Source organism: Saccopteryx bilineata, chromosome 3, assembly GCF_036850765.1.
Source record: "Saccopteryx bilineata isolate mSacBil1 chromosome 3, mSacBil1_pri_phased_curated, whole genome shotgun sequence".
NCBI classification, from domain to species: Eukaryota; Metazoa; Chordata; class Mammalia; order Chiroptera; family Emballonuridae; genus Saccopteryx; species Saccopteryx bilineata.
The window spans coordinates 67245765-67267644 of record NC_089492.1 but is presented as its reverse complement, the minus strand read 5'-3'; the positions used below and the strand labels follow the sequence as shown (position 1 = coordinate 67267644).

General features: G+C 39.2%; 1 protein-coding gene across 5 annotated transcripts in view; it reads right to left on the bottom strand.

Moving 5' to 3' along the window:
- The window catches only part of SULF1 (sulfatase 1), a 172333-nt gene that overhangs the window by 122894 nt on the left and 27559 nt on the right, over nucleotides 1–21880 (bottom strand). For all 5 annotated transcript variants that reach the window (XM_066266275.1, XM_066266280.1, XM_066266276.1 and 2 more), the window contains one exon: nucleotides 13933–14026. The gene's annotated coding sequence lies outside the window, so the exon portion shown is untranslated. The remainder of the gene's footprint in view (nucleotides 1–13932; nucleotides 14027–21880) is intronic.

Genomic DNA, 21880 nt, shown 5'->3' with positions numbered 1-21880 from the left:
TTATGGCTTACTGGTCGTGTGCTGGCTCATTGTTACTGGTTTGACCTTACTTTCTACCACACTTCTGTTTGTTTGCTCCCCTTTCTGTCTATCACAATGGTCTCACTGTGCTTCCTCTAACATGTAGGAATAATCCCATGCTGGGCCTTTGCTGTAGCTGTTTTCTCTGTCTGGAATGTTCTTCCTCAAGATATCTGGTTGCTAATTCCTCACTTCTTTCAAGTCTTTGTTTAGATCTTAGCCTCTCAACGAGACTTTCCTTGTGAATTCTTTTTAACACTGCAACCTACCCTGATCTCTAATTTACTGCATTTTCCCCCCATTTTACTATAAACTAATACTTGCTACTTTCTAATATACTATATATATTGGACCTATATATTATGCTTAGTTTTGTTTTCTGTCTTCTGCTGTTAGAAAGTAAGACACACAAAAGTCAGGATTTCTGCATATTTTGCTCATTGATGTTTCGTGAATCCCTTAGAACAGGACTTGGCATGTCACAGGTGCTCTGTGAACATTTGTTGAATTAATGAATGCAGAAGTAAAGGAAGGGACAAAAGAAAAGTGAATTAACCTAGTCTCTCTGAGCTACTTACTTGAAAACCCTTTTGTTGAGACTTCAAAAGAAATTCTTTCCCCTAAATGTTATGCCCGACACTAGAACCTCTATCACTGAGTCTGTCTGGTTTCCCAATTAGAATGGGTTCCAAGTAGCTGAGAAATTCTCCCCCACGTTATACTGAAACAAGGTGTTGCCATGTCTCAGCCTCTAGTAATGATTATACACACTCTGGGGACACTATAATAGGAGCTTTTTGAAAGACTGAACTAGGTGAGTGGCCTCATTTTAGGGTCTGATATAAAATCAAAACTCAGAGCAGGTTCATCTAAAGCCTAGCCAAGTTTCCTGCAAACCCAGCTCGCACTGAAAGAGAATCTAAGCTGATATATCATTTCAAATGGAAACCATGCAAACTTCAGTGGCTTCATGTGGTTTCACCCCCAAACCAGGTGGAACCTGAGGCTTTGGCAAAGGTTCACTTTAAATTCCTCACTGGGGAATGTAAACCAAGGCAAGGGGGCAAACGCTGGAGAAAAAACAAAGTGAAATAAAATCTTGCGTTTTGAATGGTTCTGGGACCACAAACTTAAATCACTGCTCTTTAAACGTCATCTCACTCAGGCTTTAAACAAATACAATCATTATGTTGAAAAAGTTCCCTCAGTAATGAATCAGTTTTTTGTTATCCTGTATTAGAATTTCAGGGGTCTTTCACTCTCACGTGGAGATCAAATTATTATTTCCACCTGGTTGGTTGTGTAATCAAAGAACAAAGATGAAAAGGTACTTGCCAAAGGTAACGAGGAGAATGAACCAACCGATTTGTTATCTCATTCACAGTTGAGTTTCTTAACCAAAAAACTGTTGCCTTTCATTAAAAGAAACCAGAAATACACTCAAAGAGAAGCAAAAAGGAATTTTAAGAATCCTGTGAATCAAAGATTAAGTGTTAAAAGACTATACTTTTGATAATAAAATACCATGCAAATTTTGAAATGACCTATAGAGTAGGAATAATTTATTAGTAATGTGAGTTGTATCTGTGCACCTGTGTGTTTATTGTGTGTGTGTGTGGGGGGGGTTAGACTAAAATACTTCACAATTTAGGAACTTTAAATAATTAAGTAAGGTATTCTAATGATAAGAAATGTACCCATATCCAAAGATTTTAAACATCATAAATTTTCAAAAGACTTCCACGTACAGATATTTCTTATATACAACCTCTTATATATGTGTTGTATTAAAATTTCAGAGAGCAATATTTTTTTAAGTGACAGGAGGGGAGATAGTGAGGCAGACTCCCATATGCGTCCTGACCAGGATTCACCCAGCAAATCCATCTGGGGCTGATGCCCGAATCAACTGAGCTATTCTTAGTGCTTGAGGCTGACAAGCTCAGACCAACATAGCTATTCATAATGCCTGGTGCCAATGCTTGAACCAATCAAGACACTGGCTGCAGGAGTGAAAAAGAGAGAGAAAGGGGAAGTGGGTGGTTGTTTCTCCTGTGTGCCCTGACTGGGAATCGAACTGGGGATGTCTATATGCCAAGCTGATACTCTATCCACTGAGCAACCAGCCAGGGCCCAGAGAGAAACCTTTCACATGAAAATGCAGGAATTCTTTCTCACCCAATTTGTGCAGTTTATAGATGTTTGATCATAATTTTAATTTGTGAATCTACTTTTGATCATAAAGAAGTAAGCTAAATAGATTTTTGAAAGACCAACTCAATGCATCTTGCTATTTAAATGAAAAGACATCATAGTCTTTCAAAAGACTAAGGTAAGTAAAACTATAAGCTAGGAGTTTATAATCCTGGTATATGCATAGAGGCAGATATCCCTGAAGGTATATAACTGCATTTGTCAACTTCATGGACTGAATGTTAAAAATAGCCAACACTACTTTTAATTCTAGAATAAGGTGTCATTACTGTCCTATGGGTACCTGAAAACATATAATCTCTGTTTCTGAATATTGGCATGGTACAGCTGTAAGAAATGCTATCTAATTTTAACACAAAAGTAGTTGACCCTAGCATTGATGTCTAGCTCATATGAATTCAAATATTTAACAGATTTTCCTCTGTTCCTTAAAAAGCACATTCTTAGATATTTTATATCAGTGCCCCAACTAAAATAGATACTCTAAATATCATGGATCAATTTAACAAGAGTCATTTGTTCTTTCATTTAATATATTGATTACGTCTGCTATGTGCTAAACTCTGTTAGGCATTGGAATCAGAGTTGAATGAGATCCCTTCACTGCGTTAAAAGGTCTTCCCTACTAGTGGAGAGAAAAGAAAGGGAAACAACGCTGGAATACAAATTTAGTGGGACTCTATTATTCCCAGCCAAGATGTAGTAATAGGTACCATGACATCCTCTTGCTATAAACAGCCAAACTACTAGGTAGATGAAGCAACTATCTCACACAAGGGACAATAGGCTGTGAGCCCTGAGAGGAGAGACACAAATAAAGTATGTCCTACAAGAGACACCTTGTGAAATACGATAGAGCAAGGGGAACCAGGAGAGCTGAAGACTGAGTGCAGTTTGGGAATGCGAGGTGGAATTCGTGTGGCAGAGTGTAGTAAGAGAGAGCAACAAAGGGAAAGAGCTCCGGAAATCTGTATGAGATCCCCTTGAGTCTTTGGCTGAACCCTAAGCTACAGATGTGTGGGCTGAGACTCCACAATCACGAGGCGGCATAATGTGAAGGACTTGCATTACATGTAGCTAGGCAGTAATTCAAACTCTGACCAGCTGGAGTGGAGAGAACTCATTGAACACATATGGGGCATACAGTAGAGACATAAAAAAGGTCAAGCCTTAAGAGTAGGGTCAGCTACCTCTGGAGTGCTTCATACACAGAAAACCACCTTGTTGCAGGTACTCACCAATGTGGCTTCCCTATTGCTTCCTTCTTGGTGTTTCTCAGTCATAAATGTTTGTACCGTTAGGCTTGTTGCTGTCTCTGTACTGTTCACATGACCAAAAGATTTTGGTCTTTCTCTTGTAATAAAATACTTTAAATAGTTATTTATTAATTTTAGAGAGCAAGGAAGGGAGAGAAATAGACAGAAACATCAAGCTGTTCCTATATGTGCCCTGACTGGAGATTGAACCGGGTACCTCTGTGCTTCGGGACGATGCAAAGGGATTATTGATTCATTATTCCCTGACTTTTTTGACTTTCATAAAAGCGCCATATATACCCAGTATCTTTCACTAAAAATATAAGACAGATGCCAGGCTACAGGCTCCTGCTCAATATTTAATTCTGGGTTTGTCTGCACAGGAACCTTCTAAATATTCAGATACTTCAGCAAACAAGAAAAAAATGCATAAGTGATTTTTACTATTTACCACTAGAAACTGGTCTGAACCAAAGCATGGGTGCCTCCTTCAGGCAAATCACAAAGCTCGATATTGTTAACCCAGAAGTTGCAACTTTGTGTTTATAAATTAAAAATAAGCATTTATTTTGCACTGAACTTGCAAAGCAATGTGTTAAAAGCAGAAAAAATGGACACATAAATTTCCGTATGGTACATACAAGATTTAAATAAATATGAACCGTAATTAAAGTATGAGGTTGGCAAGAGTTTAAAAGAAAAAAATAAAATTCTGGGTGTGAGGGAAGCAAGGATATATTGGAAAGGTTATGTATGGCATTTTAGCTTTTGCTAGAATGTGGAAGAAAGGGCATTCTGGGCCTATGTCAATTACAGAGCTCCACTCTTGTAGCGTGTGCTCGAAGCATGAGCAGCCTGGAGGAGTGTGTGTGGGGGGCGCGGGGATTCAGGCAGGAACAGGTTGAGAACTTTGCAGGGCTACATCGTGAGTGGGGAAAGAGGAGGAGGAGTGCTATGTGCTCAGAGGAGATAAGGGGAGAAACCAGTGCTTCTCAGATGCATGCTATCCACGTGCCCTGGGCGTGGTATTTACACACACCTTCTCTTTGGTTCCCTCACAACAACCCTAGAAGCTAATTGCAGTTACCCACATTTTGCCAAGGCGACCCGAGACTTGAAAGGCTATGCAACTTGCCCAGTTCCACAAGATAGTATAGTGGTGGAGTATCTCCACTGTCTTTCTCAGTACCATATTTTAGATGGCCTGAGAAAAGTTTGCATCTGATTCTCTACACCATAGGCAGCTTCCATACCAAGCTCATTTAGTGCCATACTAACAATCACCTTTAATTTTCACATGGGAGATGCTGAGGGGACATGATGGAGTGAACATGTACTTTTTCTACTTTCTTTGCTGTAGCAGGGACTTGCAGTCCTGGGCACACCTACAGACTTTGCAATAAACACAAAGAGGTGGAAAAACCAAGCCCCAAGTTTATTATTTTCAGATTCTGTGGCAATTAGAATTTTGAATTTTATATATAAAATGTTTTTAAGAAGTATAAGATACAGACAGAATTAATGCTCTCCACTCTGAAAAAGCTCCAAAATATGTAGGAAACTGCTCTATGTGAGACTTCTTTACCCATCATTTTCTCAGGATGTTTTTCTCTCCTTTCAACTAGGGAATCTGAAGAATGGCACAAATAGAAAAGGAGTGTGCTTTATAGTCATCAACCTGGTGCTGTGAAATTACATCACCATTTAAATAGTGATAGCTGTGCCCCTGGCCAGTGGTTCAGTGGGTAGAATGTCAGCCTGGTGTATGGATGTCCCGGGTTTGATTCCCAGTAAGGACACACATGAGAAGTGACCATCAGCTTCTTCCTCTCTTCCCTCTCCCCCTTCTCTCCCTCTTTCCCTTCTGCAGCCAGTGTCTCAATTGGTTCAGCATGGCCCCATGCACTGAGGATAGCTTGGTTAGAGCATACCAGCCTCAGGTGCTGAAAACAGCTCAATACTCAAGCATTGGTCCCAGATAGAGTTGCTGGGTGGATCCCAGCTGGGGTGCATGCAGAAGTCTGCCTTACTATCTCCCCTCCTCTTACCTAAAAACATAAGTAAGTAAAAAAAATAGTGATAGCTGAAAGAAGTCACCAAATCTATATAATTTACAAATAAAGGATTACCACCAGTTTTCATGAGGCAAACCCACTTCACACTCCTGAGGGTCTCAGCAGCAGCCCTGAGAGGCTGCCCGAAGGAGAGCCCAGACAAAAGAATCTATGTCCAGCTGGTTGGAGGATTAGAATCTGGGCCCAATGAATCATCAGAGCCTCAAGAAGGAGAATCTGGATTTTAGTGATCATTAGTTTTTATTAATCTTAACCAAATCATAATTGAATAGTGGGAAAAGCTGAACCCAAGACTAAATCTAAAGGAAGTCAGGAATTAGAAAATTAAAAGTTGGTTTTAAAAATGTTTTCTGTATGTATGCTGATATTATACTCCCAAAGAACTTTCCCATTCATCATGTCATCCGACTCTCAGCAACTGTTAGAAGTGTGCCAACACACATTGTAAGTGTGGGGACTTGGGCACTGTTGTTGCTGTTATTTGGGAAGCACATATGTCCTCTTCCTGACCAGCATCAGTTTCCATAGGTGTGATGCCCATGACTGTTTTCTTTATGCTGCCTGGTACCCTGACTCTCTGTGTTTGTGTATTTTAAGTGTATGGAATTGTAGGTATAATAACTTACCCACTCAGTGAATTTCTGGATTTTTTAAATGTCTATGAATAATAACAGTTAACACGCATGAAACACTTTACTGAGTGCTAGACAACGGTTGGAGCCCCTGCACACGTGAACCCATCTTCCCCTCCAAACAGGTAAAAGGCTCCCATTTTTCTGATAAAGACACTGAGTCACAAGTAAATGAAATCACACAGTCAACAAAGGGCATAGCAGTAACTCAACCCAGGTAGTCTGGCTCCCAAATCTGGACTCCTAATCACTATATGCACTTCTTTCATGTGTCATTATAAATTAGAAAGAAAAAAAAGCATTCCATCTTAAGAAGACAAGATCACCTTTGCTGGTAATAGCACTTGAACTTTGGCCAAGGCTCCCTAAGGTAGGAAAGGCTCTTTTTACATCAACTCCAACATCACGGGGTATGTTCTCAGACACCCACAAAGGCTAATGGTTCAGCCTGGTTATTGCCAGGAAGATGCATGAATGTACATGAGTCACAGAGGGAAAAATAATTAATGTTTTGATAGTCAGAATTATTGTCTGTCACATTTAGGAACTGGTTGTCACTGGAACAGTTATTCATACATATATACACACAAGTCATACCATATAAACTCTGTCTTAATATTTCCAAACCGCAGAGAAAGCTCTTTAAACGAAGACCGGCTTCCAAATGAGAAATGTAAATTACATTCCTCTCCTTTCACCCAGAAGGGACATTTCAGCACTTACAAACTATTAAGCTAATACTGTAGCTGACATTTGAAAGAAATTCCTCTATAAATCAATGCTTGGGGGTGGAAAAAGCAACCAGAAAACTGAAGATTTCCCTACGAGGAAGGCTGTCTGGTGATGGGCGCTGACAGTGAGCAGAGTGATGTCAATGTCTGTCTCTGGCCTCTGCCGGGGAGCGCAGATGAGGACAATTTCTCAGTCCATGCTCAGGCACAACGCGAGACGATCAACAAGACCGTAAAAGCAACAGCACCCGTCTGTGGTGAGTTAACACATCTTTTTTCTAATCAGAATGATGATTTGGAGTCGATCCTTAACTGAATTTCAACATCTGCAACTGTATGTGCTAATTTTTTTTCACTGCTCTAATGCTTCAGCCAGTAAAGAAACTTCACTCTGAAGCTTTTCTTTAAAATGCACTGAAAACCCCATAGTAATCTGAGTGACTATCAACTACCTCTTTTGCAAACATTTTTTGAAATTTTGCCAACCATCAAAAATACACATTGAGAGTAGTTTACTGGCAAAGACATAAAACTAAGACAAATAATGAGAGAGAAATAAGGTGCTGGGAATAGTACAGTATGATGGGAACTAATGATTACCGTGAACACCGCAACCTTTTACTGTTAAAGAAGAGTGGCATGTTGTGTTTGAGTGGCTCCATATATCTGCTCCCTCCACATGTACTCTTACTTACCTTTCTTTTCTTCTTTTTCTTCTTCTTTTTCTAAATGAGAGGAGGTAAGATAGAGAGGCGGACTCTTGCATGCACCCCAACTGGGATCCACTAGGCAACCCCCATTTGGAGCCAATGCTCTGCCCATCTGGGGTCATGCTCCCACCTGAGCTATTTTTAGCACCTGAGGTGGAGGCTTCATGGAGCCATTCTCAGCACCCAGGGCTGATGTGCTCAAACCAATCAAGCCATGGAAGCAGGAGGGGAAAAGAAGAGAGAGAGAGAAGGGGGAAAGGGAGGGGTGGAGAAGAAAATGGTTGCTTTTCCCATGTGTCCTGACTGGAAATAGAGCCCAAGACATCCATATGCCAGGTTGATATTCTACTACTGAGCCAACTGGCCAGGTCCTATACTCTTAATTTCTTCACCTTAAATTTACAACAGCCAGGTAAGGGCAGTGGACAAGTATATTTTAATTTTGTAGAAAGTTATACAGTAAATAAAAGGCCTAAAATTGGGAGACAACTCTTAATGCAGTATTCTTTGGACAGCAGAATTTTGTGATTGGTTATGGCATAGTTATCACTGGGAGAGAGAGTCAAAACACCTATATCTCTACATAGGAGCACAGGCTCCAAAGGCTCTGATGGCTGCTAGGCCTTCTCACAGGGCCACTGGGGCTTGCTGAGCACTACCAGGTCTGCTTAGACCGACTCCTAGAAATATGTAGGATGGATTTAATCTGTTGGCCATTCCTACCTTATGTAGTAAACAAGTATATTTTAATGCAGAAAATGCATCAAATCTATTTTGTGGGGGTGTAACTGTAAAAGCAAATAATTTAGAAATTAATTTTATGGTGAATCCCATTGTGAGAAGCCATGCCTGGTTTACTTATTTTGTATATTAATTTGCTTAAAGTAACACCTGCATTTCAGATGTTATTTTCAACTAGTTATGGACAATGGATTTAGGTTTCTTTAAAGCCTACTAAAGAACAAACAGAAAACTAAACAATCTAGAAAACCTGGGACCTTCCAATGGTGCTGACCATTTGTTTGAAAATATCTTGGTTATCTTTTTCATATTTAAATAATTATTCTATTTCAAATGCTCTATAGACTAATTACCTTTAATTTAAAAATAAGGGAGACAGAGCCCTGGCTGGATAGCTCGGTTGGTTAGAGCATCATCCCGAAGCACAGAGGTTGCCAGTTCAATCCCCGGTCAGGACACATATAGGAATAGACTGATGTTCTTGTTTCTCTCTCTCTCCCTTCCTTTTCTCTCTAAAATCAATATAATAAACATTAAAAAAATAAAGGAGGCAGAAATCACTGAAGTTCATGTTAGGATCTCCCCTCCAAAAGGCTCCTTCAAAATTTGCCCTTTCCATTTTGATAACTGTGATCCTCCACTTACTTCCCCTTCAGCCTAAATTACCACCCAGAATTCCCTAATAATTTGAGAGCAAAATCACAAAGCAAATATGAATTCCACTGACATTTAATTTTATATTTACATTTTTGTATAATCTACAAGAGAAAGAAGGACCTTGTCCCTGACTATATACATGCACCCGAAGACCAGTGGTTTGCCAAAATTGAACATTAAGTTTTTTCAAATTCTCTTAACTGCAGTAGCCAATGAAAAAAACCTACACTGTTGCACTTCTACTATGATAAAGGCTCACACAGCAAAAGAATCCTAAGAAAGAAGGCCTTCATCAATGACTTTTTGTTTTAAGCCCTATTAATGCAAAAACAACAAAATCTTAATAACAGGATTTGACCCTGTCACCTAATGATTCCAAGGATAACTTCTTAGAAAATCTAACCATCATTTGTAATAGTGAAATCTAAGTAGATGAATGAGGCTACATTAGGACACCATTGAGAGAAGGAACCCAAAATTGAATATATCTGCCTCCAGTGGCTCTAAGAATTCAAGATCAACACAGATCAAATGCTTCCTCTGTAAGCAGAATTAATCAGGTCTAAGAATGTTCTAACATGGTGAAAGGCAGTATTTTTTTTTTTCAGAAAGTGTCAACTTTGTACTGAGAAATATATTTCATCTAAACTTCACATTGTCATTCAAAATTATCCTGCAGAAAAAGCACCAATTGCAAATACTTGGCTTGATATCATGTTCTATAGTTGCATTCTGCTTCTTGAAATTACTATGTTGTAGGAATCCAGACATTTTCCTATCTTCCAACTGTGGCTTAGACCTTAAACAAGTGTTAGAAACTCAGGGTAGGCCATTTCAGCACCAGATGGAATGATTCTGCCCTTCATATGCATCCTAAAGATGCCTTGGGGCTATCTTCATGTGAGCAGAGCCCTGAGATCTTTCCTAAAAAGCATTACTACAAAGTAATCTCTTGTAACACTTACGGTTCTGGGCACAGAACAAGACCATTGTGTGTGACCTGATTTCATTTCAGTGACTGTCCCAGTCAAGAATGACATCATCCCATTCTCTTTTCCTTGATCTCCACTTGTGACTGTCCCAGTCCCCTAGCCCCTTCCCTCATCATAATTAAACTTCTTGCTCTCTCCCTCCCATTCCCCACCCCTCATTCCCAGGGGAATGGCTATTTTCCTTTTAACTTCCTGCCTGAATGTATCATTATAGCAAGAGCACAGGGTTTTCCTCTGGTCTGTCAACATCCCTAGAGTTTGCTTCCTTGCCATATTAGACAAAGCACTATTCTATTGGCAGCCAAAGCATACTGAGAGGGCCATCTGCTGGGACAGGTCTCAGTCAGATGAGAATGGATAGCATCAGACAAAGGCACACAGCCTGACAAGGACAATGCTTCTCATTCCATTGAAGTTTGGTATCTTCTTTAAACACCAACTGGTTGGCTTTATGGATGTATTGTCTAAACAGACCCATTTAACTATGCCCATACGTGTGTGCAGAGCTGTGTGCCTGTGCACACGAACACTGGTTTTATCTCTTCAGTTTGTGTGCACACTCACATGTGAAAATGTCCATCCCACAGGGATGGAATGGTGATGAGAAGTCACCAGTTTAAAAACAGGCATGAAGGGAGCAATCAGATAAAATGGCTGTGTGAGGGAAGGTATTGTTTGTGAAGGTTTTTGTTACCTTTTACAGAGAAAAAAAAAAACAAAATTAACTATTATGTCCCACATCAACTTATAAATCCCATACCCATTGTGAAAATAATGCACAAGTTTAAACTATGAACCATGTAGACAATGCAAAACCTGCACTGTTTTGATATAAAGGTAAGTGAAAAAAACTGGAATAAAATTGTACCCTCTCCAAGATTCCAATTATGTAAAAATTAGGTAGTACCATCTGAAACTTCTGTTTTTGTAGGTCAAAAATAGTCAAGTAGCAGCAATTTTCTATGATTCCACATAACATATAATCATATAGGAAAGACTTACAAGCTTGGGTTAAGTGTGTGTGGTTTTTTGAACTCAAAAATTACATGTTAGGTATATTATTTTTACAGAAAATACATCATTTTAACTATTAGAACTCTGTATAATAAAGAAATGTTAATGAGAAATGATCATAAAATTAGGAGTCTGCTTCTTAGCACCCCAATTCAGTTCCTTACATTTTGCACCAAGATTTTAATGCTCATTAGATATTAGGATAAAGATAATTTTAGCAGTTTTTAGAGTCCACATCCAAAATTGATCCCTTGATGAGATTTAATTTACTGTTATGGTCTATGGACTGTTTAACAAAAATAAGTTAAATTGAAGTTAATGTATTGCATATAACTTAAGTAATTGAATTAACACACACACAAAATAAAGTACTAGGCAGGCTCAGCTAAAATTTATGACTAAATTTTTCATCCTACATAGGTATCAACAGGGCTAAGGCAACGTCTTAATTTCCTTACAAACAACATAGTTATTCGTCTGTGTCCACTAGACCTCGTCCAATAGGACAGTGTTTGCGTCCAGAAGGTACAGTAGTAGCCATTCAGATTTTGGCAGATGTATCTCAAGCTGGAAAGTAGGCTCTACAAAAATAGCAGTCTGTTCCACAGGTGTGAACACTTTTGACAAGAACCCTCCAAATCTCCCCTGAGCTGTGAAAATTAATTGTCTTTTTGGAGTCTTGTTATATGTGAATACAACTTGTTTCTGCCTAGACCAAGAGAGTATCTTCTGGCAATCAAACAGTCAGGAGATGCTCGGGCAGCTTCTGAGATTTGCTTACAACATTTCCTTGTTATGTTTTTGGCCCCATGTATTTAGGAAGTGAGGCCAAGTTCAATGAACTGCAGGTAAGCAGTTTTTAAAGCTGGAAAGATATTAAATGAAAGAGCTTTCTATCCAGATGACATGAGCAGACGGGCCATTGAACATGCTCAGGGCAGCATTTTGAAACCCTAAGGCCCATTAAAGTGGTCATAATTTTATAAACCTGACTGTTGAAGCGTACACATTACGGGCTGATTTCTTTCTATAGAATTTACCAAATGGGAGGCTTGCAGATTTGTGAATACAGATGTGGTGGTACAAAGTGACTCAGCTACCTATCAAATCCTTCTCAAACGACAGGTGAGGAGGGGCAGAGATCTCTGATGCTGGCAGCTGGTCAGACTTTGAATTTTCCAGTCCAAAGACAGAAAATGTACACTGGAGCCTGCTCTCACAGGAAGTCCACAGATTTGTAAACAAAGTGTCACCTGTGTTCAATTTGAAATATGTGATTTTTAACCTGATCCAATATTAGAGTAAACACATTTCCATTTTCTTATAATAAGGACATGCTGAGAAATGAAAAGGACATATGCTTAAAGTGGTGAAATTACCAACTGAAGGGAGAAATATGTGAAACAAAAGATTACTGGCCAGATAATAAGCAAAATGGCATCTCAGAAAAATGGTCTGCCCATACAGACAGAAATTAAGACAGATGGCATTGAGAAATCAGGTCTGCAGTGGCCTCTTGGAAGATATAGAGGACCTCCAGTCTTAAGGGTCTTTGACACTCTATTCTACAGTTAATTTTGCATGGCATGATATTGAACTCCAACTTCTTTCTTTTCAAATAAAAAATGATGTGTTGCGCTAGAGGTGTTGGGCTAAAAGTTTGGAAAACTGACTCCAGAAGATAAAGAATTCTTAAGAAGTCACAGTTTTGCTGTTTATTGAACTTATTCCTAAATAGTTATATTTTTTAGTTTTGGTTTTGTGATTTTTTCCCCCCTCTCCTGTTTAGAGGTTTGAAACAAGGAGCCTTAAACTGCAACTTGTCTTCTCTTATTGTTGACTGAGCTTGTGTGATAATCAGCATCCAGTATATTACCGGTGATTCCCAAGACCACCTGTAGACAAAGCTCTGAGAATTATGGAAAAACTGCCAATGATCGTGATTTTATGTTAAGGAACTGACCCATCTTCCATATACTCCAGCCATTTCCCATCTTCACTTGCCACTTGTAGTGTGAGGACAAAGTGTTTAATTCCATAAGTATTAGGAAGACAGGTTGATATATCCTCAAAAGACAAACCTGAAATTCAGGTCAGATTTGTTGGAGATTTTGTCTTGTTTTTGTTGTGTGAGGTTCATGAACTTTTTAGTGATGAAAGAACTTTTTTCAAGCCAACCTGGGCCAATACAAGGTTTGAATGAAATCAAATATAGGGCAAAGATTTTCAAGAGCTGCAGCTGGAAATCAAGGGGAACTCACTTCCATTGTGTTAGTTTTGGTTGGAGGGGGTGTGTGTGAAAGGGAACTACTTGCAATGTTAAGATTTGAGAAAAGACTCATTGGGGTGTAAACTCATTTGAATCAACTTTTCAAAGAATGGTTTTTGCAACCAGGGTAGTATTGCTGAGATGGGTCTCCAATAACTCTCCCTGGCCCCACAATAGTCTTGATGCTAATATTTAAATGGCCAAGGCAAGTAACTGTGAAGGTAAGCTGTGAACAAGACAGGCGATCTGTACAGTTTTCATTCCTGAGATTGTGGATGACTGGTGTCTCTGGCCTGCCATTCATTGATCCTCTAATTCCTCAGAGCTTCCTGAACAGCTTATGACATGTTATGAAGTTATATGATTCTTTAGATACTCATTTTTCAGATGGTTCTTTTGCCATTCCTGAAGACTAATTTTGTGAAATTGCTCTGCCACAAGAAAGGCCCCCTCTTCGCTCTCATCCAAGAAGGATGACAAGATAGGAAGGTGCAGGACTCCTCACTTTCTTAGAAATTCCCCATCCCTGAACCATTCCTCTCGTCAAAGGACACGGAGTGTTCAGGTTTAATTAGTGCCTTGATTCAATTTATCAAGAGATAAATATTTGATATGAGTACCTTTGAAGGTTTTCTCCAATTCCTCTGTCTTGGAAACCTGCAAATCATTTGCCAAATTCACCTTCTTCAGATGCTGGTGGGTGGCCGCCGGCACCTACAATGGAAGAAGACAGAAGTTCTGTCAGCTGCGTTTAATCAGGGATTTCTCTTATCTTTCCAATGTTGCCCTTTCGCAACTTCAAAGTCATTAGGAATAACATTCTTCAAATTTCATCCAGACTGATTTTTTTCCACTTACTCACCAGAGAACCTGAGGCATTGTGGGTAATTTAGTCTTTTGCAGAAATTTCCATTTGACTCTCTCTTCAAGGGAAAGACTTTCCATTAGATTCATTTCATATTGTTCTTTGATTGATTTTCATAAAACCAATAAGAAGAGTTTCTTTTAAAAAGTTTACAAAGTGTTTCAGGTTTAAAAATTGAGTGATGTCTCATTTTAAGTTACAAGATCTATTTTAAAGGAAATTGTGCCGAGTCATAAAATCTTCTGAAGTTGGTGCATACTACCATTTGATGAATAGCAGAGTAAGCATTTACAAATGGCTCAATTTGTTTCTATTTTGTATTTATGGCAGTTGAAAAAGTAAGTGACTAAAATCAATTTAGATACTTGGAATAAGAAGAAATGCCTATTTTAATGCATTAACTATTTGCTGAAGCAATCTTGCTGCCACAATAGCACATTTTAACTTGTATGCATTATATATAAATGTGGATATGCTATTGATATATATAGGTTAAAAGAAGAAATGCAAGATATATATCATATAAGAAAATATAAAATATAAAAATGGGAAAATGACAAACACTAACAACCCACAATTTCTTCTACATTTAAAAAATATTTCTCTTGCTCTTGTAAATATTAAAGCATTTCATTTCATTTGGGGCCTTTTTTTTTTTACCTTTTCACTGGTGAATACAACCATATGGGAAGAAGGAAGGTATACTTGGAGGTATAGGTGGAGATTATTTCCCTCAATACACTAGACCTGGAATCTCTTGTTCTGAACTGTTCCTGGTGACTCAGTTTAAATATGGGCAGTTCTAGGTCCTTTCCTTTGTTCTAGAAGCTTCCCTCTCATGGGGAGATTGCTGCAGAGGGGCCTCGCTGGTGCTGGCCTGTTGCTGCAGGGCTCTTCCTCCCACGCCACCCTTATCACATCTTTTTCCATTTCCAACAGAGGCTCAGCTCCTCCACCCGCTTACGCCATCCTCTGTAATCCTGGCGCGCCCAAGCCAGTTGGCCCTTTGATCACTCACTCCCCTGTGTGTCTCTCTTGGGAGTGGATGAGTTCTAGAACTTTTCCATTCTCTATCTCCATGTCTCTGATAATATTACAAATTATTATAAACATCATGCGGATTTCAGCTTTTTAATTATGTTCCAGGAAGACATATACATGTCTGTATTTTTACTTATGTGTGGCACTTTGTGATGTCCTGGAGTAAAAATGGACGTCTGAATGTGAGACTGTGAACATTGGGCTGTGGTCACGTTGGCAGAGCCTACTGTTAAAACAACAGCTTTCTGAGATTATTCTGAATCTTCTACAAGGAGCAGCAGAGCCTGGAATGAATTAGATGCCTGACTTCAGGCCTTAGCATTCATTGGCTGTGTGACCTTGAATGAGTTACTTAATTTCTCTACCTCAGTATCCACCTCAGAGAAAATAGAGATGAAATATAATATCTACCCTATAGGGCTGATGTGAGAATTACATGCAAACATCCATGGAAAAACATTTATTTAGAAGAGTTTGTGGCCCATAATAAGCATTCCATAAACACTAGCAATCATTATTACTTGGGTTAATTTTTTAAAGCCATTAATAATGATATAATTTCCCTTGTAGTGGTTATTTGCAATCAAAAGACATATTTATGGAGTGAGATCAGAGTTTTCATAAATTGTATAACTAGGGCTTTGATTCATCGTCATTAAAATTATAACAAATGGGGCCCTGGCCGGTTGGCTCAGTGGTAGAGCATCGGCCTGGCGTGCGGAAGTGCCGGGTTCGATTTCCGGCCAGGGCACATGGGAGAAGCACCCATCTGCTTCTCCACCCCTTCCCCTCTCCTTCCTCTCTGTCTCTCTCTTCCCCTCCCGCAGTCAAGTCTCCATTGGAGCAAAGATGGCCCAGCGCTGGGGATGGTTCCATGGCCTCTGCCTCAGGCATTAGACTGGCTCTGGTTGCAACAGAGCAACGCCCCGGAGGGGCAGAGCATCGCCCCCTGGTGGGCATGCGGGAGTCTGTCTGACTGCCTCCCGGCTTCCAGCTTCAGAAAAATACAAAAAAAAAAAAATTATAACAAATGGGAGAATCATGTAATAATTAAAATGTTATAGGCTGTTAAAGAAATAACAGAGGCAGCTTAAATACCTGCATTGTATGTATACTCATAAAAGTCCAATACTTCCTGCTATGCTGGATGAAGTTTATTTGCCAGATAGAAGGATGACTGAGCCATCACAGCTCTCAGATCCATAATCTCAACCCCAGCAGGTGTACTGCCCAGACCATTTCCTCCTTTCTGTGTGTCAACTTGTGATAATTCATTATAGATAGATAATAATAAATAGATAATAATGTAAGTCAATGCTGGGGCCTCTGTGGTCCACTGATCAGGTTGGGAAGTGCTGCTCCGGGAGCAGCCATTGGCCTGGCTTCCTTGGGTTCCATCCACAAGACCCTCTTCAAGCTTCCATTTCTGCTATTCTTGATCTTTAAAAGCCCACCATTATGTCCTCCATAGATACAAATTTTAAGCACCATTCTGGGATCAGCTGAAGTCCAATTATCTTGACAACTTCAATTTTCATTGATTTCTATCAATAGGAGTCTGACAACATTTAAAATCTGTGCCACATGACGAAAGGCTTAGTCAGATAGTCTCAGCTGCCAGCACAGTGAAGGTCTCGTCTCTCCAGGCAGGTCTTAAAGCTCCTCAGTGTGAGGGTTGTACCTCAGGCTCTGTCTACATCTTAGACTCTAATCATAATGTGACCCCAGTAACTACTATGAGCTGTCTGAACATCACTGGAGAGTCAAGACCTACTCACATTGTGATCCTTGGTTTATTTTGGAGTTTATTCAAGTTTCAGCCAAAAATATGTAATCTAAGACCCTGAACGGTTCTGGAAGCAAGGATAAATTGTAGGTCTACAACCCTGAGGCTGGACCATACAAAGCTGAATGGCTCAGGGGACCACGGGCCGAGCTCCAGGTCAGGGCCCTTTCTTTTAAGCCAGACCTATGATATTTTATGTAAGCAATGACTCAGCACAAGACTCAGAAATGTGTGTGTGTGTGTGTGTGTGTTCATTCAGAGAAAGAGAGAAAGAAAGAACTGATGAGTCTCAGTTTCCCTGTTGGTAAAATAAAATACAAGATTGGAAGACCTCCAAATTCCTTCCTGCTCTAAAATTCTACAAAACTTCAGCATGTAGGCCCATCGACTTGACATTATCATCCATGACTAAGTGTTGGTGTGCGCCAGAATTTCACCTGCTGATAATATGGCAGGAAGTTATACTTGGTGGTTTAAGAGCTGTACTTTAAAAGTTTGGTTTGGCTTCTCTCTCTGTATTAGTGTTCTTGCACTTAGCACTCACAAATCCATGCCGTCAAGCAAGTGGATGGCTGAACTGAACTCTCTTGGCTTCCCAGTTGTTCAGAAACTGAGCTGCATTTCCTGGCTCTCAAACTTCGTAAACACATCAGATTTTGCTGCAGAAAAAAAAATGTCACTAAAATAATAGTCCTCAGTGGAAAACACTAGCACCTTTCAAAGTGAAAGACTGAAACAGTAACTGATATTTTTAAACTGTGAGCTGGAGGCAATTTTCAATGCTGTACACACATACACATTTAGACAGATGTGTAAGGTAAAAGTTTGTATTCTTAAGCAGCTGTACTTTAATTGTCTATTACAAGTGGCTTTAGTCTTGCCGCAGAAGTGCATTCTGTCCTTTCTCCCCTGGCCTTGTTAAGTAATAAATAACCGGTTCCAAACTGCTTTCCCTTAGGAGTAGTTGGGAGGTTCGAAATGTCCTTGTTAGAAAACTTGCACTGAATCACCCGAAGTTTGCCATTGTGACAGTGCACGCACGTGGGACTATTGCTATGTGCACAATGATATGAGACCAGAAAACATGTGAGCAGGAAGCCAAACCCAAGAGAGAGCTGGGGAGCTTCCAGCTCTCCACAGAGCTCAGAAATGAAGTAAAAGGCAACAATATTCTGCACTCAGGTGTCTGTGGGACTGTATGGCTGTATCCTACCTACTCTTCAAACACTGTGTAGGGAGCACAGTGGCTCAGGCACACCCAGCCTGGAGGGAATCATTATGTCAGCAAACCCAAAGAGATTGAGAGGTTTTAGCAAGGGTTTATGAAGCCAAGACTTTACAGGTGGGATGGCCAACACCATATATGGAAGCTCAGTATATTTTTCATACTTCCGACTGTGCTAATGGGAATTCCCCAAGTATATTTTGCTCCTTCTTTAAACAGTAAGTTTTCCCATGATGCAAGTTTATCTTATTCTAAAGTATATAGTTGGTGATTATTTTGTATAACTAAGATAATAACAGTTCCTTTTTGGGACTCTTGGGTTTTTGTTGTTGTTGTTTTATGGAGGAAGATTATTAGCAACAACAGAAACCTTTTTCGTCATTTCAAAGCCAAAGATAACTTCTGGAATTTGGGGAATGTTGAAGTGAGCCATCAGAATCCAGAAGGAAGTCAGACTTTAACCAAATACTATCTTTTTTTCCTTTCCCTTTTTATTCAAATACTATCTTTCTGGTGACTGATGAAACTCTTTATGTTTACAGGTAGAAGTAGGTTCTGAAATCTGCTTGTAAATGTGTCGATACAGTTTACTCATCAGAAAGAAATATTATAAGACTTTTTGAGACTAGCCATGCAGTCTGGGGCTAAGCCCCTTTCATAATAAATGTATTTGCTCTGAAGTGTTTAGGTGGGGCAAGAACTATGAAATCCAGGAAATCTGATAGAAGATTAAGTGCTGAGCGGAGATGAGTGTAAGGGTGTAAGAAAACTCAGGTTATCAAGTAATCAGACCTCAGACTTAGACAGTCACAGCTTCCTGTCTGCTAAGCAGACTGTTTTCTATCTGTTCTAAATGTTAAAGTTCTTTCAGTTGTCATCTTTTAAAAATTCACAAATGTTACCCACCCTCCATCCCTATTTTGCACCATTCAAGCATATGGGGAAAACTTCTCGCACACACCGAAGGAGGAGGAAATGGTCATAGGCTAAGCAATGCTTTGGACCTAGAAATGACCTCATTTACTTTAATAGCTGAATGGGTCTCCAATTCAAGGGAAGTGAAAAATAAATATTCACTTTATGAACATTCTACTAGCCTGTAGATTTTTTACTAGTCTCTGCTCATTTCCTAAAATTCAGCGGAAGTAACAATTACTTTTTTTTTGAGCGTATACACAGCTATTGTCAAGAGTGCTCTAGACATGGTCTTCCTGTTAAAAAGTTAATGGGAAAATAATCTATTCAACAGCAGGAACGCAAGATGAAAGTTCAGAGCCCAGGGAGCCTGGATATCGACATTTCTTGGGGACACTGAGCATAATAGGGAGGGCCTAGACTTTGTTTCTTTTTAAAATTTCCAAGAAATATCTGGCAGTTTTATACTTTTTAGAAAGCTACTTTTGAGTTTTTACTCAGTGTTGCAATCTAACCACTTAGTGGCATCTCAACCCAACATTAACCCAACTAACTCAGTTTTCTCCTGTGAACCTGCACCTCCTCTTGTTTAATGGGATTCCATTATAGCTGCCCAGTTGCCCAAGTCCAAATGAAAATCTCAGACATTTCCTTTTTTGCACATTCCCTTTATTCAGTCTCCAAGTTGAAAACAGTCTACCTTCTAAATATCTGTGGATATGTGCCCTTATTTTCAACCTACCCTGCTAAGGATCTTAGCATTTCTCACCTGGACCCTGTGATCATCTTTAACTGACTCCTAGTTTATAGTATTGTCTCCCTCAGGCATTTTCCAAATCCACACTTCATACTGGATACTACATGATCTGTAAGAAAATCTTCCCCAAAACATCAATAATATCTACTTTCCACCTTCTTAGCCCCATATGAGTCTTCCCTTGTCTCCTCAGTGATTAGTGAGCCTGAAAGGAGCTCGTGTCATAATGCTTCCATCACTGAGATGGGTTTGCTAAAAACAATCAAGTAAATAATATAGTCTATTGAACCAAACAATGTCTTAGTGATGTAGTCGACTTACATTTTAGCCTAAGCTTTGTATATGGATGTGAACCTATACAACGAACATTTTGTGGATCATGAGCTTGTCTGTTCCTGAGTGTGAGTTTCACTATAGCAATTAGTCCCAACACCTTAGCATGAAGCATCAGAAAACCCAAGATTGGGCCCTCAGGAATAAATCTCCATCCCCCTCTAGATATATTTTAGCACCAACTGAAACCAGTTCCTGTCCCCAGGCTTTCTCACACCTTTTGCTCTCCAAAGCTCTTCCTCTCTGGAATGTCCTTCCACACTCCTGCTGACACATTAAAAGGCACACAATCAACATTCATCTCCATGAAAGTTCCTCTGACTTTCACTAAAAGAGATAATCACTCTGGCCTCAATTCTGTCACTTAATCTTGAATGCACTTCTACTTTTGCAGGTATTATATTGTTAAGAAAATTATCTGTCTCCTCAAACTATGAACTCTTCTAGGGCAGATAATTAATCTTATTCACCTTTGAATCATTAGTGCTCAGCATAACATGCAGTACACAGTAGATGCTCAATAAATTGAGTCGAAGATGAAAAAATAGGGTTAATGGAAAAGCCCGACAATGGGCTGCAACACTGCTATTTCAGACACTATGATATATATATATTACACATAGTTCTTCCTTTTGTTCCTTTCAACAATCCTCTCCTTGGGGTTAGTAGTCTTGGTCTTATTTAATAGATGTGAAATCTGAGGCTTAAAGTCTTAAAGATCTTGCTGCTGGTCATATAACCAGGTGATGGCAAAAAACAAGCCTCAGATCCAATCCCAGCAGAGTTTGTGTTCTTACTACAGTGACCGGGTATGCCTTTGAGGCTAACGTAGAGATTATGTGGCTGATCTTGGTAATGAAATTACCTACAGTATAAAACTTAGTGTTGACAGATCACTTTTAAATTTAGGGGTAAAAAACAACTAGAATCCAGTCTCATTTTCAACTTTAATTATGCCTTAGAATGTCTTGAAAACCCCAGAGAATTCTAAGTGCAAATGTCATATAAACAGACTCTTAAACGTAGACATAATTTTATTAAGTTTCCCATGTTTATTGGATAAATAATGAAAAATAGCTCTGCTGCATTCTGAAACATGATAGGAAATCTTTCCACGTGGTCCATTTTGTACATTATACTGTAAAAATACTGAGTATTAGCTAGATACAGCAAATGTGAGAGCTCAGGATAAATAATATATATATTTATATTATATACACACACACATATATAAATATATATACACACTGTATGTGATAGGCACATCTTTTTATCTAAAGAGAAAGACAAGCTCAGTGGATTAATCACAGCACTCATGTTACTTAAAGTGAGAGGCCTTGCTTTCCTACATTATTACCAAATTATATCTCTTACCTGAAATAATGATAGTAATTTTCTGTATCTCATAGTGCATCAAGTTATAATGGTGGTTTTTTAAAGGCAAACTGTACAACTACCTAAAGCAGAACTTTATTTTCTTGGCTTGTTCCATTAGCAAGTCATGGTTTCTAAGAGTGCAGAACTCATGTTTCTCAATGTTATTCAAGAGTTTTAAATCCTCCTTTTGTTGAAAGACATTTTCTCAAAGCAATGAGCATTGTCTATGAGAAAAAAATGCTCTTAATTCAGCATTCTTTACAGAGACA